The 19944-nt window shown below is 37.2% G+C and overlaps 1 long non-coding RNA gene across 1 annotated transcript; it reads left to right on the forward strand.

The window, feature by feature from the left end:
- Positions 1 to 19: 19 nt before the first annotated feature.
- On the forward strand, positions 20 to 4366 carry LOC121655704. The gene is made up of 3 exons (XR_006013273.1): positions 20 to 206; positions 3980 to 4052; positions 4161 to 4366. It is a non-coding gene; the product is annotated as an uncharacterized LOC121655704 (long non-coding RNA).
- Positions 4367 to 19944: the final 15578 nt, after the last annotated feature.

Raw genomic sequence — 19944 nt, forward strand, 5'->3', positions numbered from 1 at the left:
CCAGTTAGCTCAACGTATACAAAGTTTATGGTTTAGCATGGTTTTTGTTAGTATGACCTTTTATTTTGTTTTGTCACTGGGATAAAGGGACATTATAGCTCAGAAAGAGACACGTTCAACTCATTCTAGAGGTGATAGGAGTAAAAAGCTTGTTCTTGACTTGAGAAAAGTCGGGAGAAAACTGTGGCTGACCATTTCTAATTGAGGTGAGCCAGCTTCTAACAGGTCTGTGAATTACCGGGAATCATTCAAATGTTAACCTATATTTGTGTCATGTTCTTGGTGAGATAAGCTTCCTTCTATGGCCAGTAGTTCGCAATTTACTCAAAATGCTTTGGGCATTACATTATTATTAGAATGATTAGCATGCAAATCTTGTATAGCCCCTAGCACTGGCACAGGCATCTACCCTTAAATTGCTCTTTCACAGTCATTCACATTAGGCTCTCTTTTGGTTGCATCTTATTGCAATGCCCATAATATACATAAATTATAGCCCGTATTTTGTATGTCATGTGAATGCAGTATAAAGAGTAAGTCGCATAATAGTAATATATTTAAAAGGTCAATTGCCAGGTTGCACTGTAAATGCTGTTGTAGTATTTTGTGCTGTGCTTTTAAACCATTTTTTTAAAGTAATCTTTCACTATTTTAGTGTTTACAGATTTCAATAAGCCAAACATAAACTTTATAAATATATATATATATATATATATATATATATATATATATATATATATATAGTTTTTCAAATACTATTTAAAATAGGCGTAACTGACTTAAAGCTGGCTGACTGGACTTAGAGCTAACAGATTGACCAGTTGCTTAATCAAGAGAAGACTATTTAAAAAACATTTTTATTATTCTTAAGTAATTAATTTGACTGAGTAAAAGTGTAAACTATTCTTTAATGGTGTTTTTTTTTCATCCTGGTCATCTGCCAAAGCATTCAGCACCAAATACTGTTCAAAACAGTATTAAAGTTTGATACTAAGCCCTGTCTTTTGGCTGAAATGTAAAAGAAAGAAAATCTTGACTCTGTGTTTCTTTTTTTTTTTTTTGTTTTGTTTTTTTTTGGGGGGGGGGGCTTAATTTAACAATAGTTGGACATTAAAGGGATTCAGATAGAGCAAGGAATGACCTGCAGCAAAGGGCTTCAGGCCAGGACCTGAACCTGAAACAGCAGCACAAGCAGCTGTAGCCCCTCCACATGGGCAGCTGTACAACCAATTGAGATAAACACAACCTCAGATGCTAAAATTTTGAGACATACAACTAACTGTGATCTCTCTTCATTACCCACCATTGACCATTACTATCACTTGACCATTACCTGGTCAAGCCCAGGGCAAGAAATGCCTCATCATATTTTCCTGTCTATTTTTTGGTAGTTGAAATCTCTGTGGTTGATTAAACATTGTTTCCCCATTGGTACTTTCATAGATTTGTCCACGTTTTGCTGGCAGTGCAAATACTATATTTATTGATGCACTCCCCCTGTCATAACCCTGGGCCCCCCCAGTTTGGGAACCACTGCTGTAGTAATTTGAGATTAAGTCAGACTTTTTTTTTCCTGCAAAATGCAGCTTATATTACAGTTGGCTGATAAGGCTTATGCTATATTGCATGTCATCTTGAACATGCAAAATATCTCATCCTCTGAAATATGGAACCATTAACTGGTGTCACTCATTCAGCATTATCGTGACTTTAATTACATGTGTGACAAGGTCATGAGCACATCAGTGACTGAAGGTAAATGAGAGTCACAAAGTCCTGTTAATGCTAAACAATTTGGTCTTACAGGTCTGAATCATTTTTTTATTGATTACCAGGCTTTGTGTTCTATTTCACACTTGAATTAATGTCTCTCAGCTTTCTCACCAGCCATGTCTCTGTGTCTCTTCTCCTCTGCCTGTGTTTCTCTCTCCCTGGCAAATGCTCCAGTTCATTATTTCTGTCATTTCTTGGTAATTTGGAGTTGGCTGTTTAAAACTTAGAGCCTCTTATTAAGTTTTGGCCGTGGTGGATAAGAGGCAGGACTGTAAGAGCACAGAGATAAACTAATCATCTTAAAACCCTAATTATTAGTATCTTACTGTGACAGACTGTTTTTGCGAGCCAGCCAAATTGAGCCTCAAATGAGGAAAGGCATATCTGTGGAAGTGGTAATAATTTTAAGTCATCTCGATCTGGCTTGGTGTGGCAGAATTCATTAGTGGAGATTAGCACTGTGTGTACAAAGTAAATGAGATATCTAATAGCAAACGTGGAGGTCTGGGGACTCTTAATTTCATCCCCAGTATGAGGGATGATGTTAAGAGGTGATTATATATATTTTAACATTGTAGCTTCAGCTGTGTAGATTTGTCTGCTCCTTTACCAAGCAGTTAAACTAAACATTGTGACTAAACTGTTGACCTCTCACCTTTTTCTGAGTTTCTGCTCCAGAGAGGTGACAAAATTGAACCGCAAATCAGATTAAACTGTGCTTCTCTGACGCAGAGCTGAGCTGGCTTTTTGTGAGGATATGAGGGAAGTTAATTACGTGTGTAAGGAGAAGGTTGGGGGGAAAAAAATAATAAGATTACAGAGAATAATTTGCTGATATAATTACACCAAAATTGGGTACACACAATTGTAAAATACATGTATTGCTTGACCTGGGTTAGCCAGTGAAATAAATCCTCCTTCTATAGCCTTTGTTAATTTGTTTTTATCATCTCCAAGTGGTGTTTGTGCAGGCAGTTCAATTTGCATGTGTAATTCCACTGTGCAAATTGACAACAAGTAGATAATTCGAGGAAATAGGCTGGTTGCAGACCCCTGCTATCTTCCCAAGCCTATTCATTTTGAGGAACCGCTGAGGCATGAAACTCATACATCAACTATTTCCTGACAACGCTTGGGCTTATTGTCCCCTAAAATGTCATTACAGCCATTATTTATGAAGCTAATTCATTTATTAAACCATATTTACTCCGACAGAATTTGTCACATTCTATCCATATCCTAAGCATTGCTTTTAACATTGTCTCTCAAATGAGTATGTGTGGACACGTACTACTCAAAGTTTTTAAACAACCTTATATGTCACTCATAATAGTTGGAATAATGCAAAGAAAAAAAAAAAAAAAATAATGACAGCAGTTCTGGGGTTTGTTGAGTTTTATGGAAAATTTATCATAGCTAAAGCCTATACCTTGAGTTGCACTACTCTGCTGAAAGAAATTTGATAATAACCTGCATCATATTATGTACTTATGTCCAAATAGAGTATTTAACATGAACATAATCAGATGCAACACAGCTATTTCCGTAGCATTGATAAATCCCCTGCCTTGACAGCCTACTTCCTAAATGAGTGTGCATTAGTCAGTTTTAACACATTGCACTCAGACATAATACTACAGAGTTCTTGCATCAAGCCTCCTGGCCTGTTGCTGCTGACTTATGGATCTGTCAGTTTAGTGCAGCACACTTCATGACAGTGTGGATAATTTTCAATTGTGAGCAATGAAGTAACACATAGAGGGGGGGTTATAAATTTTAATGTTACATGCTCTCCCTGGATAATTCCGTCACACCATTCTCCTGCATCTTTTTCTTTGGACTTACCTGTCACCCAAAAGCACTTATCACAGCAGTGGCGATGAGTTGTGTTTGAACTGTTTTACAATATTGATTTGGAGGCATGACATTTTAATTAATACTGGGTGTTAGCTGTCATATAGGCAGCCAGCCTCTTGGTTAGAATACGAGACAGGCGAGGTGGGGGCAGCGAAGATAAGACTAAAGCACTTATGGGGAAAAGGCTGTAAAAAGGGATCAATGTGGAGGAAAAGAGACAGTCATGGGTTGAATTTAAGGTGGAAAGAAATACATAGTGATATCTGTGCACACTGTATTTCTGTCCAAGCCCATTCTCTGCACGATAACACAAATCACTGAGACACAGCGTGCTCTCTGTCTTCCACAGGTTGCAGAGCACATCGAGTTATTGGGAGTCTGTGTTGCCAGCAGAGCCAGAGAGACGACCAGGGGGAAATTAGGTAACTTTGTAGCACTTCATTGAACAGCAACAAGCTTTCAGGGCTTAGCAAGCATAAACACATTAAACTGATGAGATTCATCAGCACTCTTGTGTCAAATCTATTGAGCCCACAGACAGAGCGTAAATGCTGCACACTGCAGACCAAGGGGACAAGTTAGAGGCAAACCAGTGCTGCATCCCCCTCCATGCTTCCTGATTTATCCAGAGCGAGACTAGCAATCTTTTAGCCAAAAAAAAAAGGTAACCTTAAAGTTTTGTGTTGATTTGGCATTTTACCTTTGGAGGAGCAGAAAATGAGAAGAAGTTAAAACTACATGGAAATGTTCTTTTCTGTTTATTTTCTTTCCTTTGTGTTGGTCATATTTTGATTGTTGTGATTCATGATTTTTTTCAGCTTGTCTGTTTTGTTTTGTTTTTTTTTTTCTTTGTTTGTTTTTTATTTTTATAGGTGCTCCTGATGATTGTCAGCTTTGTTTTTCTTGCCGATGCGGTAGGTGTTTTTTTGTTTTCTTACAGGTGTAGTAGCTGGTTTCTTGGTTTTTCTGTTTTGATTGAACAACTGATGCTGTTGCTTTCTGTCTGGTGTATCCGTGTCTCCTTTTTCTTCTCTTCACTCTCTTTTTCTCTTCTGTTTCCTTTCTTTCCCCCCCACCCCTTTTGTTGGGTCCAGTATTAATGTGTGAATTCAGCAATAGACTAATAAAAAAAATAATACTCAAGTGTCAAGAGGAGCCTTATATCCATAAAGCTCCTCTTGGCAAAGCCAATTTGTTTGGTACAACACAACAGCCAGAACATCATTCCGCCTGCTACGATGCTGGACAGGACAAGGAAAATAAAAATAAATGGAAATAAGATGAAGTTTAGTTAACTATAGGATCAAAATATTGGTTTAAATGACCAAAATATTATTTTCATTAATAGTTCTTCACTTTATTCTTTGCTTGTTAATTAGTTTTCAAGACTGGCTCAAATCTGAGCATTTGTAATAAACTGAAATCACAATTTAATAGTTTTCAAAGCAGTACCCTGAACTTACTTAAAATTCAACCATTTTTTTAAGCTTCATGTGTAAGAGCTACAGATTGAGAATATACAACAAAACAGAGGCAACAAGTTCAACATACATGGTATAAGCAAACAAAATATATAGTATATAGTTATACATGGGGACGGATAAATACAGTAAAAAACAGGTGCTTTTATGTCTATATTATTATGTATTTATGCATACAGTGTAATCAGATTTATGAATCATTAAAATAATTGTTCAATGTCTTTATATATTATTTATAATGTACACAACAAGCACATAATGACTTGCTATATAATTTGGGGTTTATACAAGCCTTTAACTAGTAGTGTGTATGATTTATGTTATAGTATTTGTATTTCGCCTTGCAAATTCAAAATATGTCCAACAACATAAATCGATTTAAATCTGTAGCTAATTTTTTAGACGATTTTGTCTTATCACTCAAGTAATTTCAGGCCAATATATCCGTTTATGAACAGTGTGATTTGGTTATAAAATATGTATCAGATATAAATGTGGTTTAATGTCTGGGAACAGAATTATGCCAAACAGGAGCACGCAAGACATGTGCTCATTTGCAGTTAGTTCACCATATTTGGTATCTAATTGGTGTAAACCCAGAGCCGCAAAGCTGGAGGACCTTACCCTGATAAAAATGATACATTTAAATTGAAATATTTCTTCTCAAAGGTAAGAAGGCCCTTCAACTTAAATTAACCATTTATCTGTTGTCTGTTCCTTTCCAAATCATTATACCCTTTTGACTTTTGGATAGTTTCACTGGAGGCAACAAGATCGGCATGAAATTAGCTCAGTTTGAATCTTTGTATGGTCCAATCAGATGAGCTCAGATTTTATCTTAGCTGGCCTTCCCTGCCAGAGTGCGACCCCTCCGATGAAATGGACTACATATTCATAGGTTCACTTGCATGGTTGATTATAGCAGCATAGATGGAAGGTACAACCTTTCCTCTGTTTTTCTTTATCCAATTTTGCTGTGTGAGAATGAAAGATTGAATATTAAACATGAACTCCCCCATTACCGATCCAAGTGAATGTAGGAACAGATCATGCATGCTTTGGCTCAAGCACACAGTCAATATTTAACCCGTTTCTCAACAGATTGTCTCATTTTGAATAGTTTCCTTGTGAGGATTTCTAGCTGTCCACTGTGTCAGATATACTGAGACAGGGTTGTATTTTGCAGCAAAAAATAGTGTGTGTGCCCTCATAACTATTCATTGCTTACCCTGACATAAAATAATGTCTTGGTATAATGGGAAATTTTACCTGATGAATTAATTGTCATGATACCATCTAGGGTAGGAGGAATAAATGCCATCTTAAATTACATGCAGACAACTTTTAAAGTTGTCTCATTTGCATTAAAGGAGCAGGGCTGTGCATAAATACAAAGCCTTATTATTATTTACATTATACACTAACTGGAAAACTGCTCAATTAATGCTAATAAATAACAGAAATTAGTTCTAAGTAGGTGAAATAGTTCATTTATGACTGTTTTGTGAATACTGTATGCACTATATACCAAGTATTGCTTATATGTATGAAGGGTGCACAAATACTTGCATAGATACACATATATGCATAGACATGCACACATATCTCTTGAAATAAAATTAGCTTTCACAACGACACAACAGCAATTTTCTCATTACTATATTGGACTGCCAGAGGTGATTGTCTCCTGCAGTGGTTCAGCATTTTTAATTGACTTGTTGCATAAAATGTCATTTTAGAAGCAAGGAATTATATTTGGTCACTTCCCAGATAAGAAATGGTCAAATGTAGTGCAAAACATACTAATATAATTCATTGTATTGTTTCATTATGTGCAGTAACCATCAAGGTCTAATAACAGAGAATGTAAAAGAGGTTGGGTTAATGGCATTTGTCTGAAGGAAACAGTGATGTGTTGAGGATATTGCTGTAATTGCTAAAACAGCTGAGAAGCAGCTTTATTGTTGCTGAATAGATAAATAAACGAGGGGATAATTATTTTCTATGTGGTGGAATTTGCAGAAAGAAACAATTAAGTAAATCTTACGTTTTCTGAAAGGCAAACACGACTTAATTGCTAGTCATAATTTTTTAATAAATAGACTCCACTGCCCTTCATTCATAATTTAAATGAAGAGATTGTCTGTAACAGCCATTTTGTCCCTTTCATCTTTAATTTAACCTTTAAAAAGTGTGTTTTACTTGCTGAATATTTTTTGTGTAGTCGCATTAGAGTGAAAAAAAATTCTACTCGTCCTCTTTCACAAAATAGTCCATTACTAATTAGGCTCATAACACCTTACAGTAAGTTCACAGGTAACCTCTCCATCATGACATTATGGCACAGGAGGGGGATAAAAGCCCCCATATTGTGGAAATCTCCTTCTCCTTAGAGAAAGAGAGGGGGAGAGAAAGTAGAAGGAATGCCTTGCCTTCCTCATTACACTGCTGTCATTTACTCTTCATCCCCCGTACTCTTTAGTGGCATTAAGACGGGATGTAAATTTGACAGTTAACGCTGTTAGAAAATGGCTAGTTCAAGAAGGGCAGGAATTAGAGATGGGCATTAGGCGCTGATAAGCTCCTTTCCTCTGCCGCGGCGGCTGCTTAACATTCATGGGAAAGTCATCATCAAACAACGTTATCACAGCTCTGTTGACGGCTGAGGAACATCATCACTATGATAATTTTTTTTATAGCTGTGAGCCAAAAAAGCACTCTTTTATTTCAGCGGTTTGTTAATGAGATAGGAGCTTGTTGGTATGGGCGAATGCAAACTTGCCACTCTCCAGCGTTTGTTTGAGCCCCCTCCTTTTCCCCCTATGTCTCCTGCTGCACCCACCCACCCTCCTTCCACACTGTTTAATGTTGCAGGGGGGGGGGGTGCATTTTATGTACTCCTTTCGAAGTGCTGTGTGTACATTGCTGAAGGAGGGCCTTTATGTGTACCTTTGCAGATCAGTCGCTCAAAGAGAGGAAAACACGCTTATATCAACAAACGCTCTCTCCTAACAGCCCTGTAGCTGGCACCTGTCACTCACCTGGGATTTAGCCACAGATCTGAAAAGAAGGAGAATTTCGATATTTATTGAGGCTGAGTAAACTCCCACCAGCAATAGAATATGATCTTTACTATTAATGACGAAAAGCCTACTTAAACTGTCGGATCTTGGGGCGTTCAGTAATTGTAGCTGCAAATCATTTTCATTGTTTCTTCCTATTTAGTGATCGTGCTCATCAAAGCTCAGTTAAGCGTTAGCTCAGATGCCTTTTTCCGAATTTTTTCCTACCCTGCTGTCACTGGAGCAGCTCACAAGTGCGCTAGCTGCTAAGGCTAAGCGGCTTTCTTATGGATAGGGATTCAGACTGCAGGCTATAGATACCAAAATCTGATTTTGGCTTTATCACTGTTTGTTTTTGTCTAGTAGAGAGATTTGATCGTTAGAAATCTTTACCAAGGGAGACAACAAATCATCTCTAGCTTGTTCTAATGACTTTTAAAACTTTTTGTTTGCAGCACAGTTAGACAACAAGAGTGGCTCAATGTTTTTTGTACTGCTACACACCAGTATTTAATTAAATCTTAAGGCTAAGAGACACTCTTATTATAAAACTACATTGTTATTGTATTGCACATATTAGATCAATATGATGTGCAGGTCTGCAGAAAACATTTTATGTCCTTTGAGAGATGCCAGTGCAAGCATGGAAATAAATCAGTGGAAAATATGTCTGACCCACTACCTTCCTTTATGCTCACCAGATTCAAGAAATATGGGCAATATGTGAATGCATGGTGTATAATTCACATGGTAACTTGGTTTCAGTGCTGCTATGTGTGACGTGTCACACTGCCAGAGTGATTTATTTCTGTCCAAATGATGAGACCCTGTGTTGCAAAGAGCAGTAGTCTGTGCTGCATCTAGTTGAGACATACTTAGTGTCCCTAAGAGTGTTTTTAAATTCTGGCACACAACTCTAACATCTCATCACCAGGTAGAGGAGTGCAATATCAGTGTCCCTACTCTATGATGTAGTGAAGCTCTTAGTAATCATTATGGCAGATGTAAAGTCAACACTTTCTGGCATAGAATTACACCAGACAGATTTATGCATAAAATTTCACTGTGTCAATTAACATTATCGTGCTCTCGGGTATTGTAGTGCTAAGAATTTTCTTTTACATCTTTTTCACACAGAATGCATAATGATAATAGAACATATTCTCAGTTTGTGGGACTTAAATACCTGAAAATGGCACACTTAAATGGTTCATACATTTAAAAATATTATTGTTTATTACACCATCAAGGGCAAGATTTTCTAAATTGTGTTTCTTAGCAGGTCTTGCCATATTTACTTTGATATTTCAGTTATTGTTTCATGTTTAAGTCTATTATATAGATTAGTACTGGACAGATGCAAAGTAAAATACTATTAGTCTAACACTAATTTATAAAATCCCAGTGAAAATGCCAGTAAATGATCATTTCCAGTTTTTTAGTTATAAACTATGGCTGATGCATACAGCATACAACATGAGCAAAGCTGTACTGATGTATGACATGAGTCTAAAATTAATCCATTTTAAAGCTGCTTTTTGTTTAATCATTGTTTATCAGTGATTGATGTTATGTTTACAACTTCATTACATTGAAAGTGGTATTTCCTTTCTAATGATTTTCATTGAGCGATTGGTATGAAAACTGACAAAACCGCAGTGTGTTACTCTGTCAGTCAGATTGTTGCACAGTTTGTAGACATTTCTTTCATTGGAAAAATATATCACAGATGTTGTGCAGTTCTTTGTGGAGCAGCAGCATTATCCTCACTTTGTGGTGGTTTGTTGGGCCTTTTGTCAGGTTAGTTCAGCTTTCCTCTGCACTGTAAACTGCCACCGCTTTGTGTGAAGCTCTGTTATTCAACACTTTGCGGATTTGATCCTGTGTTTCTGGTCACAGAGCTCCTCAGCAGGGTTGAGAAGGCTGACAAAACAAGAAAATAGATTTGATCATTTAAGCAAAACAGAATTTGTTGCAGCGCTTTTTTTGAACATATATTACCACATAATAAATAAATCACAAATTTAAATTCCTATTATTGTTTAACTATTTAAAATAACCTTTTTTATGATAGGAAAATCAAATTTGAGCTCTTTTAAACGACTTGGGGTTAGGTCTTTGCCTCAACAACTCCTCATAGCTAAGCTCCAGTTTGGCTTTCCTTATTTATGATAATGAAATATAATTCCATCCTTTACTGACATGCAGCTCTCTTATACTCAGTAAATTATTCCCTTTTTACCCTTACATCCATATTTTGAAACCATTACTTAATCACATTGTCAAAATCCCCATTCCTCTTCATCAATCCCACACTGAGCTTTATTTGCAATCCGCTCTGTCTTTTGCCCTCTCTACATTTCTCTCATTTAGTTGTGCTTCACATTGGTGTTTATTTATTTTAAGGATGCTTGGATTACCCCTACGGAAATAGCTGTTACTCAGATTTTAGGTCATCTGCCAAATCCATTAGGGAGAAATAAACAAATAACCCCACTTTTCTCTGCCATCCATAGTGGCCTGCTGTTTTTCATGTTGTTGCAGCAGAGTTTTACAGTGATGTTAATGCCAAGTAATCCGCAACCATTTTGTCTCCTGCTGTATTCCAGCGTTATTGTGTTGCAGGAAACACACCTTTTAATGATGATAATGCATATGTCATAACTGCAGACAAGTGGGTCGCCGGCTTGTTCGGCACGCACGCTGAACTAAGTCACATTGCTATCAATAACCGAAAGCCTGTATGAGAGCTAACTGTAGCAGTTCTCATAATCCATAATATATTAATTTGTAATTAGCAGGTTTAATGAAACTGATACGGCAGTATTAGTTATTAGGTGTACAGTTTCAGCAGAAACAAATCTGCTCTTTCAGTACAATAAATGTGGCCACATGAAAGAAATAAAGTGAAGAAGCAAAGAGTATTGAAGCTAACGAAGTGTATTACACACTTATTAAAGTAATTTTCACTTTGCCTCCCAGACCTGGCCAAAAACACTTTTAAATTCTCATTGTACTCCAAGGCAGGTTATGTGGAGCTTTTTTCCCCCCTTGTTAACTTTGAAGTAAGCTCAAAAACGTATAGGTAGACAGGGGTGGCATCAAATAATCAGCAACTTCAAAAAGCATGCTGCCACTTAGCACTCCTAAAGCTAATGTCCCCAAGACATTCAGAATGGAAATTATTCAAACTCATTTAGTGGCAGCAAATTGGTCTAAGTTCAATCAGAAAACAGACTGACACTGAACAAGAAGTGCAGCCTAATTATACTTGTTTGTCAAATGAAAATTTCATTTGGGCAGAAATGAAACCTTCCAGCAACTTCTTTTAAGGTGAGCTCCTAGTTGTATTATCAGCTAAATGCAGTAAAATCCATAATCATATGATGATAATGAAAATGGAGCCAATGTTAACATTCAGGCTTCCAGTGCCCCGGGCACATGGTGATAAAAATTAAGTACCATAGTCCTCTGCCAGGCACGCTGACACCCGGGCTGGTCTTTAGCCTCTTAGATGCGTTTTTGCATTTTAAAAACTTTATCAAAGCACTGTTGCAATGTGGAAAATGTCAACGTGAAATGCACTGAAGGCAAATTGGAATTTCATTAATAGTAAAATTATTGCTTTTGACTGATGTATTACTATGCTTGTTAAAAGCTGGGGAGTGGAACGCTCGCCTGTCTGGTCGGCAGTCTTGCCTCTTGTCCTGTGCCATTTGCTGAAAGTTAGAGATCTACTTTTCGACTGAAAATTAAGCATAAAGTTGCTAAACTTGCAGGAAGCAAGGAATATCTAATGTTAAGAACTTCATTTACTGTGCATGTGATGATTTAAAATGAAACGTTCATGATTTAACATGAAGCTGAAGCTCACATCCTGATAGACAGACATGATGTAGAGCAGTAAGGTTGTCTTGTCGTTAGTAACTATGGTGACATCTTATCTTAGCCATAAAGAACAGGCCCTTGAAATACCACCTGGGATTGTTATTTCAGGTAAATAAGTCTAAATGACTGAGCTCATTCATGAAGCTTTGGTGTTTATTGATTTACCCTCTAATCCTCTCAGAGTCAGTTCCATCAATAGTGGAGGAAGACATAGGAACAGTGTGTCAGATAGAGGACATTTTCTGACAGCCAAACAAGACAACAGATTAGTTATAACGGCATACATGGTATTAATGTTCCCTTGTGAGAATTAATTTTGTCCAATGCAGCAGTTAGTGGACCAGACATATTTGTTTTTATGAAGCCAAAAGACCAAATAGTATCATACAAATGCTAGTAATGTAGCTTTAATATGTTTTGACATTGTTTTATTTTGATATTAGTCATGACAACCAGTTTTAAAGTGCTCTAATGATGTAAAATACATAGATAAAATAGAAGCAAACTGCTAGAACAGGCTACAGTGAGCTAGTATTCTAATAAAATCAACAATATTTATAGATAATTTAAAAGCAAATGTCCTCTAGTTTAAACAGGTTGCTTTCTTGTCAGAGTTTTGTTTTTCCTCCATTGTCAGATATGGACAGTACCTAATATTGCTTTACTAGTTTAGATACGTCTAGTAAGTTTTGTCAGGTTTTTCCTGGTATAGGAAGTTCAACTCATTAATTGACTTGACTGTTTGCCAGAATAGTTTCACACAAGAGTTTTGCCTTTCTGTGTAACTGACTGAAATATATTTACTCTTAAATCTTTCCTCCATTTTGTCAATTCCAGCCTTTTTTCCACAGTGCACATAACAAAATCTTTCAAAAGAAATCTTCTTTATACTATTTACAATGAAAGGTTTGAGCATATTGAGACTTATACCGGTCTTTGGGTCTCATGGAAAGAAAAAAAAAGTGCTCTTCATAAACAGTACTTCCTTCATCAGCAGGTGATTTCCAGTGAACCACTTCCTCTGGTCTGCTAATCTTCTCATAGAATGAATGGTCCTGTGTTGTCTGTGTATGCTTGAAGACGACTCTTAGACATTGACCTGGTTGCATGCACGTACATGGAATGAGATAAATGTACTGTGCACATATGAGGTTTAACTATACTTGTAAGACTAAGTGAATGAATACAGTATTTTTGTCATCACTCTCACAAAACCAATTCTCTCCAGCTAAACATATTATCAAGCCTACCTTTTTTTAAAAATCAGCCTAATAGTTACTTTGCAGCCCAAAGCAGTACCTTCTTTGATAACATCTACATTTCACCATCACTGAGATATTACATTACTACCTGCTTCACTATAAGCTTTTTGTAATTTAAAAGAATTTCTCGCCCTACAATGTTGTCACCCTTTTCATCTAGTTTAATGACAGTATTAATTGGATTTGTAATGATGTTTTAGGCAAACTTATTTCAGCAGAAATCTTTCAGGCGCTGGCCTTCATGATAACGGTGAATGGTGCATGTCTTGCATACAGCAGCTGTGGATATAACACAGAGGGAGTATTTGTAGTGGAACTCTGACCTCTTGTGCCAAATTGCGGAAGTGCAAAATCCTTGTGCTGCGCTGGCACTGTTGGTAATAACAAGCTCTCGAATCAAATATCTTTCTAAGTATGCACTTTATGTTTTGCTATTGAACCTTCTTAGAGGCCTATTTCACATTTCCTTCGTGTAGTACTTTATGAACTTCTTCAGCTGGCTTCCAGAAAACCTTTACAATAATCCCAGTTTAGGTTTGGGGATATTTTTGAAAAGCCTGAAGAAATGATCCACAAGGACCCACTTATGGGCTGGTCACAGTGAAAATGTGGAAGAGCATGTTAGTTTCTGAAAGGCCTTATTCCAGGGCTGCTTAATCTGAGCTGCTGCAACGGCCTGTAACAGAGCAAACTTGGTGTCAGTCATGTCATCATCTCATTTGCATTTAATTAATGTATGTGTAGTGTTGCCCTATGGTTCTATTCTTTCTTATGGTTCATGACCTTTACTGCCTGACATCCGTAACTGTCTCATCATTCCCGTCACCCTCCACTGCATGTGGTAAAAGCAGAAATGTCATCAAATATTCCTAATGTTCCTTAATCCTTCAACAATACTGCATTAACTCCTGTCATATGCAACAAAGGAGCAGGATGAGGTATGATGTTTCTTTACTGCCTTAGATCAACAGTCCAATATGTAAAACCATGGGAGTCAAAAAATATAACAAGGTTTTGTTTGGAGTGATGAAATTGTCTTAAAAATCCAGTTCAATGAACAATAAATGATCAGGTATGCTGGTTTGAATAGTTCCTAGTGTCTCGTTAACCATTAATATAACCATTGCTACTATACTGTCTCATTACAAAACAGTTCTTTTTTTTTTATTTAGCTAGTCCTTTAATGCATAATTGCTATTTAGAAGTAAAATATTAATAAATAGAGTACAGGACAGCAATACAGTAGACTCCACAGAACAGTAACCAGACCACAAAGCCTCCAAGGGAAACTAAAATTTATTCCATTAAGTTTGCTTTTGCAAAAATATGTCTTATTCCACTGAGTTATGATATTATTTCAGTGGTAAACTACAGGTGCAAAAATGATCTAATGACTGGAATTATTATAGTATCCTGCTATATATTTTAGTTTTAGTTACTTTCAAAAAATTTTTTTACAAACAGTTGCCAGTATGAGCATCTATCCATCCATCCATCCATCCGTCCGTCCATCCATACATACATACATCCATCGTCTTTACCCATTTATTGTCATGCTGTGTCCTTATTCTAGCAGCCATCAGGCAAGACAGCGTACATCCTGGACAGATGTAGCATAAAAATGAAAGACATTAAAATGTGTTTTCTTTGTCTAAAAGGTTTTATGTATTTATGAGCCATTTCTTTCAGGTGTGACTCTCAAGCTTCATCTTTTGAGCTGTGGAACTCACACTGAAGTCACTGAAAGGACAATAAAAGGACTCGGAGGATGAGGGATTGCATTTGCTTTCTTCATTCATCTCATGACTCCATCTTTGTCAGCCTGATGAATCCTAATGAAGCAGCAATCTGTCACATTTACTCCACAATGAGGGTAGCTGGCAAACTTTCTCGAGAAAATGAACTATTATCTTCTACTAGACACGCACGGGGCTCAATCTAAATAAATAAAGTCACACTTATCTAGTGGGCAACGTGATTACTGTAGCCAAAGCTGACATCCAAATTGACTGTCTTATCATGTTGAAGTGATTTAAGCAGAGTGGAGACCAAGGATGAAAGTAAAATGATCTTTAAATAGTAGTTAATGATAGTTGCTCGATAAGTTGCTCCACAACAGTTTTGATCAATGAAGCATGTATTAAATATATTGCCTATTTAGATGTACAAGATAAACTTGAGTGGTCTTTAAATTGTTCATAAATGACATTTTCTTCAGTCAAAGGTAATGACTTCTTGGCCTTCTTGGGTTCTTACATGTTGAATGCTTCAAGTAAATGATGTTGAGCTGTAAAGATGCTTCTTGACCTTGTAATACACCAAAAAAAATTTGCTTTTAGCCAACAGTTTTGTTTTAGGAAGATGCATCATCTCAAAACATGAACAATTAAACACTTCGGTGTCTTTTCATGAACGGTATATTTGGATGTTGACCACCCGTCGAATAATTGAAAACGGGCCTTCGAGTAATATATCAGGAGAAAGCTTTTGCTACCTCACGTGTAAAAGCCTATGAATTGAATTTGCTGTGCTCTCCCACGACAAAGCCTTTCAGGTGGGAGCTCCTGCTGAGGAAAATGTCAAAGCTATTTTGCTCTTTACTAGTCAATGCAATGCTTGTTTAATAGTAATTGGAATCTTATCCTGCTGTTTGCTCATCATTTCCTGCACCTAGTTATTCCACAACTAAACTCTATTTAAGTTTTTTAATAACATTTTAGAATAGTTCCTGTTGAGGTAAACACAATCTGATTACCTTGATGGATTGAAAATGTATGTCTGACTGTGGTTTATTTGATTTATTTATTCAAGGGACCTCAAATGGAGGGACTTAAACTGAGGCAAACAAACCGGTTTCATATCTTTTCCAAGAGCGCAGAGGTTTACAGAAAGTGAGATTTTTGTGTTTTGTTAGCCTCTGCACTTCTCTGTTCCCCTGTTTAGAAACACCAGAGATGAAAATACTGTGGGCCGGATTTGATTTGTTTGTTCAGGAGGTTTTCTTTGTCAGCACTTTATTTTTTTGTAACATCTAGAAAGGGTCAGGTCATTCCACACAAAGTTTCCACCTCTTTAAGAGAAAAATACTGTGGACTGGAGTGGACAGTATCTGCGATAGTTTTGGATTTCTCTCTCTCCATAAGCCTCTCATTGTACTGGAGGAACAGCTTTGTACAAGTGCTTGCCAACTGCTTACTAAATGAGGTTATAGTGTTTCCCTATCAACTGTAAATTTCAATAATTTGTTGGAGGGGCCTCTCACTGTCAGTTTTTATCATATTATCAATGACGACTCAATTTTCCTCTGCCACTCCATCTCAAGCACTGACCCCCGGCCCTATTACAGTCCTGTAATGAAGTGCAATGGAGTGGTAATTGGTCCACATTATACCAGATCAGGTAACAGTAGACTTATTTTCTTATCACAATGAGCCCTGCTGGTGACTCTCAATGAGAAACCAAACACAGTTCCTTTCTTATGCAGGCTATCATCCAAATAACATTTCAGCTCCAGCCCTTTCCCCATTTCAGTTTTCCATTTCAAGATTGCACCCCATGTCCTCGGACTGTGCTTTGTTTCTGGTTTCCTCTGCTTTAAAAGTCTCCCAAACAACCTCAGAGGTAGTGCAGATATGAGGTAGAGCCTTACCAGAATGGGGAAGTACAGTAAACAAGATGGTAACGTGACCACTGAATTGGAAATATTAGACAGCCAGCTCTGCCTCCACCCTCCCATTACAGCTTCCTGTCCTGGAGTTCTCTGTAACATCAGGTTTAATATTTTTTCATGTTTTCTGTAATTACACTTTCCTCTATGGGCACAGCAAATTTCAGGAGCTCATGAACTAGTTTCAAAGTGTAAAAATGCATTGCCATCACTGTTACTGTTAAAATTACCTCCATGTAGATGCAAAGTTTCCACCCAGGAGGCATGAAGATGTTACTGAAATCAAATGCAGTTTGCTAAATTGGTACAAATCCATTTACTCGCATGCATTTCAGCAATTATATGTCTGTCTGCTACAAAAGACTCTCCGTAACTGAGTAATATTAAGTTAACTTTAAGTGCAAAAGCACTTCTGCCCAACGATTAAATTGTTATGCAAAAAAAAAAGTGCTTTTTCCTGTAAAATTAGCCAAACGTTGTCAGACTGTTTACTGACTCATATTGAGCAGCCCGCTCAGATTTCCTGTTGGTTTGGATCAGACTGAAAGAAACCAAAACCAGTGGATGGCTGGGTCAGTAGTGAACCGTTCTACCTACAGAAAACTGACTAATCCAGTGCCAGTATTACAGGATAACACAGAGCTGTTAGTCAGTGTCTGAACTTTTGTGCTTCAGGATGTCAGGCCTCTGTTGTGGCTGATGCACTCTCTAGTAGAGTCGCTGTGTGTGCTGAAAACACACAGAGGAATAAAAAGACAGGATATTGGATAACAAGGTTAAAATATAGGAGCAAAAATATTCCCTTATTAAACTCAGGCTGCCGGGATTTGATTTAAGCCACCTAATAGATAGTGGTTTCAAGGGAGCCCAAACAAAAGGTAACGGGCCGGTCATGCTTATGGTAGCTAATGGCAGATTTAGAAGAAATTAGGGGATTCTTTTTCTACAGGAAATTGTACTTAAAGGCAGGTCATGGATCACCCGGCTCTTCACAGGCAGCTTCAGAAGTCAGAAAGTGAACTTTTGTTGCAGCCATTACAAGGTCTGTACCGTGGATATAGTTAAAACAGTTGTGTTATTGGAATAAGGCAAAGATGTGTAAATTGATTTCGTGGCTGAATTTTTCAGGCAGGTGCATGAACTCTTGTGATTTTTTTTTTTTTTTTTTTTTTTTTTTCTGTTAGGCAAACCTCTGCGTAAAAGCACCGAATAAACAAACCACTCACACAAAGTTTTAGTCTTTGAAATTACAAAAAAACCAGTCTGTTGGCTTCAGGAAGTTTGGTGAAGTAATTGTGATGGTGTAAAGTTTTTTTTACTACAGTGGGAAACGCTCTTTTTATTACTGTTAAAATCTGGATTGAGCATTTTACTGGGCGGCATTCAAATTAATCCTCATACAGTGATTCTCATCATTCACCTGACATACGTTTACCAACTCAGTTTCTTGTAAGAGCTTTTACCACTTTTCATATGCATGACAGGTTGCACAGCTGTGGTTGTTAGCATTGTTGCCTCACAGCAAGAAGGTTCCTGGTTTGATTCATGCATGGGGTTTTTCAGTGTGTAGTTTGCATCTTCTTCTTGTGTATGCATGGGTTCTCTTTGGGCGCTGTAGCTTCCTCCCACAGTTCACCAGTTTAGGTTACATATTAGGTTAATTAGTGTTTAGGAGTGTGTGTGTGTGTGTGTGTGTGTGTGTGTGTGTGTGTGTGTGTGTGTGTGTGTGTGTGTGTGTGTGTGTGTGTGTGTGTGTGTGACCATGAATGGTTGTTTGTCTCATTTGTTTCTGTCAGGCTGGACTGGATGGACTAGTGACCAGTCTGTGAGTTACCCTGTTGACAGCTGGGATAGGGTCCAACCCCACCATGACCTTCACTAGGATAAAGTTGGTATAGAAAACAGATGGAGGGTATTTGCATGACTAACAGCTTAAACATATTTGAGGGGGAAACTTAAGCTCTTTAACCTGTCAGGTGAAGTGATCTGTTTTTGTCCTAAAGTTAACATTTAATTTGTAGTTTACACACACAGTTTACACATTTGTTCACACATCTTTGCTTATAGTATGCAAAATTCCAATATACATAAATATACAGAAGTACAAATATGGACGGTTTAAATGTTTTCGTTTTCCTATGCAAGCCAATATATCCAAAGCAAGACAGGTTATATCCACATTAAAAGAAAGATGGTGTTTGAAATATTTTTTCACTGTTGAGATCCAGTAAAGAAACCAAGTTAATCTGTAGCTGACTGTAACTATAATGTGATATTAATGCACATCTTTTTTGACAATTATTTGGACACATTTTTCCATTATATTTAATGGGAAAGTGTGTCCAAACCTTTGACTGGTACTGCAACTATATTCCCTCTTTGTATTCCCTGTAGTTATTGCTGTCTTCACTTAATTTTTTTGTATAGTTTCCAGCAGTGTGGTGTGTTTGTGCTGATGTGAGGATTTCCTGCCCCCTAGTGGTTATAATAAGCATGTGCATTAAATTTTAACTTATTGGTATACTGATTGTAAGACAGGGGTTGTCAACACTGTCTGCCTCACCTTTAGACAAAGTGTGAGAAAACATGACCCTCCATCTATTTGGTGTCTATGAGTTTGTGATTTTATTTTCTTAATCTTATAAAATAATTTAGCCCAAGATAATCATATAATGTAGTCTAAGATTAATTCAAACAATACTAATACATAAGAACAGGTAGATTCAGACAGTATATACATAATGGATTATATTTATATAGCGCTTTTCAAGGCACCCAAAGTGCTTTACATTATATCCATCATTCATTCACTCCTTATTCATACCTGGTGATGGTAAGCTACATGTCTAGCCTCAGCTATGGGGCAGACCGACGAAACAAGACAGCCAATCCGCGCCTACAGCCTCTCCAAACACCACCAAACATTCATATCCACATTCATACACCAGTGATGC

The sequence above is a fragment of the Melanotaenia boesemani genome, chromosome 16 (genome assembly GCF_017639745.1).
Source record: "Melanotaenia boesemani isolate fMelBoe1 chromosome 16, fMelBoe1.pri, whole genome shotgun sequence".
Taxonomy (NCBI): domain Eukaryota; kingdom Metazoa; phylum Chordata; class Actinopteri; order Atheriniformes; family Melanotaeniidae; genus Melanotaenia; species Melanotaenia boesemani.